This window comes from Rhea americana, unplaced genomic scaffold, assembly GCF_003343005.1.
Source record: "Rhea americana isolate MKP2758 unplaced genomic scaffold, rheAme1 scaffold_67, whole genome shotgun sequence".
Lineage (NCBI taxonomy): Eukaryota > Metazoa > Chordata > Aves > Rheiformes > Rheidae > Rhea > Rhea americana.
The window spans coordinates 753182-762697 of NW_028186834.1; positions in this window are offsets into that span (position 1 = coordinate 753182).

Genomic DNA, 9516 nt, shown 5'->3' on the forward strand with positions numbered 1-9516 from the left:
ACACACACAAAAGAGCAAATGTCTAGAGTCTGGTTTTGCCAGACTATTTGGAAAGCCGGACAGCCTATTTCATCTAATCAAGTTACTCCCTTGCACTGCTGCAATCTTAAGTATAGTTCCCTACTGTACAGTCAGTATTCCTGGAAGAACAATACACATCTTCCCAAATTATCCATCATCTATATCCTAGTTCCCACATTTATATTGTCAAGTGATCTACAATTCATTTTCTGACATTTTCGGTTTACTTTGTTTTGGAGTTCTGCTAAACAAAGCCTGCCAAAAGCACTGCTCAGGCTAATGAACTTGCTAGAGTAACAATCACTATCTTAGAAACCTTTTGCATATTTATTTGTATTGACTCTTTTGCAACAGCCAGATGATTTAGGAAGTTTCACGAAGAGAACGCTCCTGCTGACTTTTACATTCAAAACAGCCATTAGATCACACTTGCTCAGGGCTGGAAAGGGAGACCCAAACAAAATACACTGAACAGACCTCTCTTCCAGTGGAAGCATACTTAGCAAAAACTTTGGTTTAAGTCCCAGAGATGAAAATAATCATTGTAACATTTCTACTATAGGGAGTTTTACAAGAAGTTGAAATTCATGTTGCTACTCTTGTCCTATCTGATACCATCATACTTTGTTTTTTTTTATTCTTTCCAAATAGATTAAAGTAATAGAATTAATTAAGCTAATAGAATTAATTAAAGCTAAACCATGTTATCTAGTTGGATGTAGATGGTAGATAATATTACAAGCTATCATGATGTTTTATTTTCCCAGTAACACTTTTAATATTAATGTACTAGACTTGCTTATCTATTGAATAGATACACATAACTGTACTTAGCAGTCTAACTCATTCAGCAAATAATAATTAAAAAAAGGAAAAACTTTTATCAGTTATTTTTAAAACTAGAATTTACCTGTAAAACATACAGCAAAATAGGCCATTCGTTCTCTTACGAATGAATTTGGTGACTAAACACACTTGATTTCCATACAGCCTAAAAATACAAGTGAATGTTTTTACTAAGCAATTTCTCATATTTTTCAATACTCTGCTGTAGCTACTAACCTTAATGCCAGTATTACTTTGTTCACATATACATCAAGAGACATTAAACAACAGTCAGACCTCAAGTTATGCAAGCTGTATTCAACACCTGTGAATATACAAGCTAGATGCGTGGAGTTTTAGGAAAAAAGACACACCTATTCATAAATTAGTGGATAAATAAGATGAAATTAATATGAAATAAAAATAAGTTGAATATAAGTGATATTTAGCTATACATATATGTTAGTCAGACTTCTTATTAATCGGGAATGTTAGGAGTAGTTTATGCTATTTAAGCAAGACAAATGACTGATTTTCTCATCATATTATAGAATACCTTCAAAACACATACACTTGCTTGTGTACACAGACTGTGTTCAGAGACATCCTGAAATTGGAAGGGCAAGAAATAAAGTGAAACAAGCAGCAGCAAAACCACAAGTAGTTTAGATCCCATTCAAGGGTTTGGGCTTCCAGGCACAATCTGATACATTCAAACAGAAACATGTCACAGGATGTGAACTTGTCAGCTCAGGTCTCTGCTAGCCTGGACAGTATTATGCTCCCTTCAACGGGTGACAAAAACCACAACTGGCCCTTGAAAGATTTAAAGAAATACGGTACTGCACAGCAAAATTGGAATCTGCAGTGTGTATGAATACTTGAACACAAGCTTGGAGAAGCTCATGAAGGGACAAAAATTACGAAAACATTAATTCTATTCATTTCCTGGACTACTGCTGATATGTCTCTGCAATAAAAGGATGCATTCTATACTCTCTCCTTAAGCATAAAGGTGACAGTAGAGTATTACTGATTTGGAAATTACAATGTTGTTTATCTCATTAAAGTTTCACAAATACAGGAGAAAACAGTTCAGTGACAGTCTTCTCAGAAATGCCTTGGCTTCAGCTGACAAGTTCCTTCAAAATGAGGCTCCAGAGTGATTGCAGATAAGTCTGTGTATTGAGACTTACAAATCTCTCTTGTTCTGTACTAAATAAATGCTCCAATTTTCTTCACAGCTTTTCTTACTAAAACATAGCAGAAGCATTTGCAGCATTTTATGTTTGACTACACCCTATTTTGTGTGTGTGTGTGTGTGTGTGTGTGTGTAAATACATTCACACATACCATATATACACATAAAAATTTAGGTATTTCATTATAAATATGTACACAGATATATATAGGTGTCTGTGTGTGCATATACACAGATGCACATACACACTTTTATTTGACCTCTAAATATGAATTATTCTTTCAAGTATTACACACTTTTCCATATAAAATCAAATCTAACTAAACCTCTCTAAATCTCAGCAGGCACTTTCAGAAGTATGTTCTCTTTTCATATAAGGTAAACATGTTGTATCTTATTCACAAATAACCACCTGCTACCTAGATATATCACTATCAGAAACAATGGTAGAGTCGAGTCAAAACTGGAAGTAAAATTTGGATACGTGATGCCAATATAAAAGTTAACATGTCATGTCAAAAACAGACACATGAAGATTGAAGAGCACCTTTCCTCTTGTCCTGAATAATAAATTAGTATCAAAATCTTTACGTGCTTTGTAATACGGATTTCTGTAAAACTGCCCTTCAAAACTGGTTCTTAAATCTATATGCTAGCATAAAATAAAGCTTTTCATATCATCTATTATCTTGTTTTGGGATAGAGAAAATTCACTCATTTAAACCAAGATGATATTCATGAACAACTTTCGCTGTAGGAAAATGGGGTAAGTGCACTGAAACACTTTCAGGCAAGAAGCCAACAATCTCCATGCGTTGTAGAGAAGTGGCAGTGATTTTTTTTAAGGCACACCTGCTTTAGATGAAAGAAATTGAATTCCAACTCCGTAACTGTCAAATAATAGAGCCTAAGCCAAATCATTTCAGCAATATAGCTATTTTCCTGTTGAAGCAATGGAGCAGAAATCAGCCTTAGCTAGATGGTATCTTTTTATGTGCATGCTTTGGAAACAGTTCCATTCATCATTCACTGCTTAATCCATTTCAAAATCATCTTCTTCTTTATCTGGTTAATAAAAACTTTGGTCACCTAAGTCAAAATTGTGAAAAAATGTGGATTGTGATTTTGCCACAATTACATAAAAAATCCAAAGAAAATACAGTGCATTTGAACACTTACACGTAATATTTCTTGCATGATACTATACGCATAAAACTGTTCCTTATGTAGTCCCATAAGCAGCCAAATACTCATTTCWTTTTTTCAGCTCCCAATTGGATGAAGATAACATAACAGCAGGACAGTGAAGACAATCATTTGGGAATTGGTAATCTGGCACTGCACACATTTTTCGCTTGCGAAGATGAAGTGTGAAGGAATTGTTAATCCTCTCCTTTTCACCCTCATATCATCACACAGAAGAATAAAAATACCTTACCATGTATCAAGGAACGTACCTTTTTTTCCTGAAACTGTCTTGAATAGAAAGGCTCAACTTCGTTTTTTGTAGCTGTAGTTACACTATCATCATTGACTGCACCTGACAACAGCAAAATTTTAAAATGCTAGAGGCTGCTTTATAAAGATTTTAGTGTCATGTTACTCTGCTTTCATTAAAATTTGGAAGGCACAGATAAACTGCCTTATTTATTATTTTTAAGGAAGTGTATTAACCGTAATCCAGAGAAGAGTGAATAAATGAGAACCTGCTGTAATGAGGAATTTCAGAGACTACTGAGGGAAAGACCTCAATAATGTTTAATTAACATTAGCTCCGCCCTGTAATATCATTGAGCTAGCTGAGTAACTGAACAACTGTTAAAGCCAAATGCTTTAGTTTCCTAAGTTGATAATGTGCCAGCAATTATTTCAGATTTTTTCCCCAGTGTTTTGAATTGAAGTTATGGATATTGTATCTGTTGAAAAGTTGGCATTTAGTTGCATTTACCCCTGAGTTCTCCTTCAATCTCTGTAACGATTACAGATTGGCCATGAGTGAGTCAACCTAGGTTAACAAGGGCCCATGTAATCCTGATACTTTAATCTCTGGAAGAATTTTATAAAATTAGCTAGCTTTTTAATCATATGCTTAGTGAAACACTGGAAAATCTTGGTGCTCTCAAAAATTTCTTCATCGGAAAATTCAGATTTACGGAAATCTACCCTCATCTCACCTAGCAGTGGCTAAAAGACAAGCAGCTTGAAAGCTTCAACTATTTCAGCACATGAAGTGGTACTAATATGGGATGGAGTAGCAGCAGGAAACCCAGGTGAGAGAAGTGGAAAGAGTGCAAGAAGGGAATAAGGAACCCAATTTTAAGTTCACATGGAAATAATCGTTTTAAACTGTCACCTTGGACAACTTTCACATTCAGTAAGGTAAATCCCAAAACACAGTCCAGGCATTCACACTCTCTTTTCATTTGTCTTACTGGAAGATTCAGAGCAGCTACAGATCAAAACCACAGTGCCTTTACAGAGGAATGCATAGAAATTTTGACATTTTCTCACTCTTTCAGAAGTAACAGAAAGGGCATAATCATACAACTAAGGATTTTCTCACTGAACCTTCAGAGTTGCAACAGTACCTCGGTGTAAGATTTGATCTGACCCTCACTGTCAATTTCTAAGAATAAAAGACACTGTGAGACCTTTGAATACTGCAAATTAATTGTTGAAAACACTTGGAAAAACTGTTGGTACTGTAACTCACAGAAACACTCCTCCTCCCTTTTCCCTAACTCCTAATAGTAGCAGAAATTTTATTCTTTACACAGCTAACTTTGTATATAGCAAGAGGCTTTTAATTGTATCAATACTGTTTTCCAATAAATGATTTCTACTCTTTATTTCTGCAGTTTTTCCTTTCATTTTGTGTTATGAACTTCTCCGATGTGAAGTCTACCAAATGCAGAAGAATCCAAAAACAAATTACACTTGCACTCCTTCTAAGTTTTCTGCTAACTATACACATAGAGGAAGGACTAGTCTTCAAAAATAATGGCTATATTTTACTAAATTTCAAAAAAAAATCTTAATTTCATACCAATATGGATCAGCATTAGTAACATTAATATGAAGTTATACTTTTAACATTCACTTTAACAGTTCCAGGAAGACATTAACACTAAAGGAGAACATTGGCACCAGATGAGTATCTGCAAGATTAAATTTAGGGTGGCAATTACGCCTTTCTTGAAGTACAGCCTCAATCAATAAAAAAGATTTCTATTGCCTTGCCTTCATAATGTCTACAAGAGACAGTGCTAATGAACAAAACCCCTTGCCAAGATTGGATTTGGAAGCTTAAAACAGCTTTGAACATCTTACCCCTTCTCTGTGTACTTCTAGAAGTGACTAAGACATGTATATATCGAATGTACATCTCCATGTATTTTCAGAAAACTACAAAAGGTATTTTGAATCTTTGTGGTTACAGTAACTCTGGTTATAAAACATGATCTGTTGATAAATGCCAACACTTTGGTCCTAGTATCTAATATGAAACTACAGGTAACCTCTAGATCATGTTAGTTTAACATTCCTTTTTTTGAGGATGAACTTTGGCACTGACTCCTTCCTCTGAGCCACTTCAGCAAATGATTTTCTTTCCTTGGTTGTCCAATAAACTTTGCTAATAAGCCACTATATATGATCATGATTATATTCTTAGTTTGTGTTTTAAACATGACACAAAATAATGTAAGATAAAAAATATTTTCCAGGGAATTTCATAGGTGCTTTGTATCTTGTTGAGAAACACCCAATCAGTCCACCTCTCTGCAAAAAGGTTTTATTTTCCTAAATTTCGTATTCTATGTCTAAGCCACTTCTTATTGTTACATGTCCAAAGAAGACTTTGTTTCCCAGAAGTTATTTATAAATCCTGCTAAAACATCAGTATAAATTCACTACAAGAAATCATGATTTCTTGCTAAGGGAATAACTTTCAAAAATATGAGGCAGAAAGGAGAGTATCTGGATTTAAATCTTTTTAAGAGGACCACTTGCAGATTTAACTCATCCATGGCTTCTAACATTCATTTATGTAGATGTCTGCACATTAAGACTCCAGTTATATTCTTTCTGAATTTTCATTGGTTTTGTGTATTTTCACAAGAAAAGCTCACAGTAATACTTTTTTGCCTAGAAAGCAGGAGACTGCAAGAAGTAGGAAGGAGTTACATTTTTGTACCTTGTCTCCATCATTATTAACTTCTGCTGAAAAGATGATGCTTTTACATGTTTCATTGCACATACACTCACAAATTGCTATGAAGCAAAGAAAATGTTTTCAGAAGAGCAACAGCCATGCTAACTGTATTTCAACACAAAAAATCATATTCCTTCCATTTAAAAGTGAGAGTGTTTTTCCTCATATTAGGAAGCGCAACACATTCTGAAGTAAGTTAATTTACTCCCTACAGGACAGTAAGATACTGCATGTTAATTTCTTTCTTCTGAGTTTTGCTCCAGATATGTACCACTTACAGAGGCCTGCTGATATAATTCCTTGGTTTATCCACAAAGAACTACAGCAGGTGCTAAACAACAGAAGCCACTAATCCAATCCTAGAGAGACCACCCATAGCAGAAGGAAGTGTAATCTGGTCTCTATGTGTATCTAATGCTTAGGCTTCCTGTCAGAAAACCCTGTTCCTCATGGATCACTGAAAAAAATAGGAGATGATGCATTGAAATGATACAGGTTTGGCCTCGATTCAAGCTGATGACATATTGAGAGGTTCTGCCAACTCATATATCATGCCCCAAATAAGACTTCATAATACTACATATACATAAATAAACACACATACAATTATGCAATTATTTTCACTTTAAATTATTTAACTACAAAAGCTGTAGGGCATGACATGCTGTGTGGGCCTGATACTACATCTTTATGCTTAATGAATTTTTTACTATTAACATCATTTGGAAAAGGAGCAGGGCATATCACAATATACACAGTATGCATAACAATATGTATGTTTAAGGTTACAGTTTATACTTCAGGAAACAAATTTATATCCAGGAGCTCTGATGTAGCATACAACTGTCATATCCAAATTAGTGTTCATTATTAGTAAGTTTTCATTGCATCAGTGCTTGAGAAATGGAGTTCTGGAGTTGATCCCCTGGACCAACTGCAAGGCAGGTTTACAAAGAAAGTCTTTGCCTTAAAAGAAATACAAAAACGTTACTCTGCCTTTCGTGTTGTTTCCTACTTGCAGCAGCTCAGATTTGGAGAACTTGACAGGAATGCAGATAAGCCACCACACAGGAACTCCTCTTGCAGAGACCTCTTCACCCCCAGTGAAGTCAGGTTCCTCAGACACAGCACATGCCTGTCTCAGTCTTGGTGTCCACCTTCCTGATCTTTGATTTATGGCTCAGATTTGTTCAACTTTTATGCTCTTAACCAAGATAAGGCTTCTAGACATCCCTCCACTGACTGTATGAATCACAGACTACTCAATTCCAAATCAGATGTATTAGTTGGGCTCTCCTGATATGATAGAAGAAAGAGAAAACCTAATTCTATGTTGGAGTTAGTTCTGTTATTCCTTTTCCATTTGACAGACGACTTAACACCTCCCCAAACTGTGCAGCTAACCTCCTCAGGAGCAGCCATCCTATTAAAACTGATCAAAACAACAAAGAATATTTCCTGAGGAAAAACCCTAACTAGACAAATTCTCAGACTGCATCAGAAAGAACTATTATTTTAATGATCATAATTTTATTTAGAATTTCTGTAGTAACTTTACTCTCTAAATTTTACTCTTCTATCATGACGGTGTTCCCAACAGCTTCAGCCAGTTTTTCAGCTGGTTTCTGTGACGTCCTGTTAAGACTTTTTTTTCCTGTTTAGAAGTCATTTCAGCTTAGACATGTAACTTGCTGGCATTTCTACAATAAAAGGAAGATAGGAATAAAACTGTTTTGACTAATTTACCAAGAGAATCCACAGAATCAGTTGGCCATAGTGTCATAGGAAGAAAGAAACATACTACAGGCTCACTTAGTCTTCAGTTCTTTGCTTTTTTTTCCCCTGAAGCATTTTTCAGCATGCGTTACCCATGACTGATTTATTAGATTCCTAGTGCTGTCAAGAGTCTGTGTCAGGTGTAAGACAGATTTGTCATAATGGCATAGCAAAACCAGATTTTTCCATTCAAAAGCTGCATGCCTTTCCTATACTCTGCAACAATCTTCTGATAGTCAACAAAGAGTTTATTATTAGCATTAATGTGTATGACCCAAGAGAAAGAACACTCAAGCCTTTTATGATTATTAGGATTACTCATTTGAAGTTTTAACTACATCAGGCGTTCTGAAAAAATTTCTCTGGGCACAGAACGAAGCAGACTATCTGCTTCATACCACAAGCCACTATCAACCTAATACTTTCATTTGCCCTTTAACACAGAGACCATTTCAAAATCTTTCTCCTGCTATTAAAACACTTTTATAAGTTTATGCCCTTGTAAACCTAGCAATCATTTTCCCCTCAATAGCTGTAACCTGCCATCATTTTACAAGACCAAATTACTGAAGAAGACTGGAGGTCCATGAAGGCAAATGACATGAAACTGGGAGAGATTTTCTGTAGGAGACAAAAATGTACCCAAATACTATTCACACACAAAATGAAATTCAGAACTTGCTTTCTTCTCTTCACATGTAACAATAGACAAAATACATAGAAAAAAAATAAACTTCTCTTAAGATGTTAACTATTTTTGCAACTTCTATTTGAAAATATCTGAAAATGACACAAGAGACGTAAACACTGAGATAAGCAGAATTGCTTTAAAGACCATAGCTAGGAAGATCAAGAAAGAAAACACTCACTTACTGCAGTCATGCTAGGTTCAGGCTATTGTAAACTAAAACAACGTAATAAAGAGATTTGTAGCTGAACAAGGCACACAGGGATTTATCGTGGGTTTAGAACATATAAATATTGTAACGTAAGCACATAACAATGATTTTCATTTCTTTTTAAAAAAAGAGAATTAGAGGACAGAAGTGAATCCAAAATAAATAAAGAGACTCAGTCTTAAGGTAACAAAAGTTAGGGATGAATTTTTGAGTCATAAGGTCTGAAAAAATACAGAAGAACCAGAGCAAGGTTACAGCTGCAGTAGAAAGGAGCTGGGGAATAGAGAGCAGATAGGAAGAAAATTAACAGCTATTACACTAGAGACTACTTGGATTTAAAAAGAAAGACAAAGGTTTACATAATATAATTGGAAATAATTATAGACCTGTAAAGTGAGATTACAAGCTAACCAGAAAAAATGTTTGTATGTGAATGGCAAATCTCTTTAAAAGGTTAAAAGATTGATCTTGAAAGGGCTGTATATTTGCTGATTTTAAGCTGAGGGAATCTATCAGCTTATAAAATCTTTATAATCGTGAATTTTGTTTTTTTTTTTAAATAATTGAATCAAACATATTGA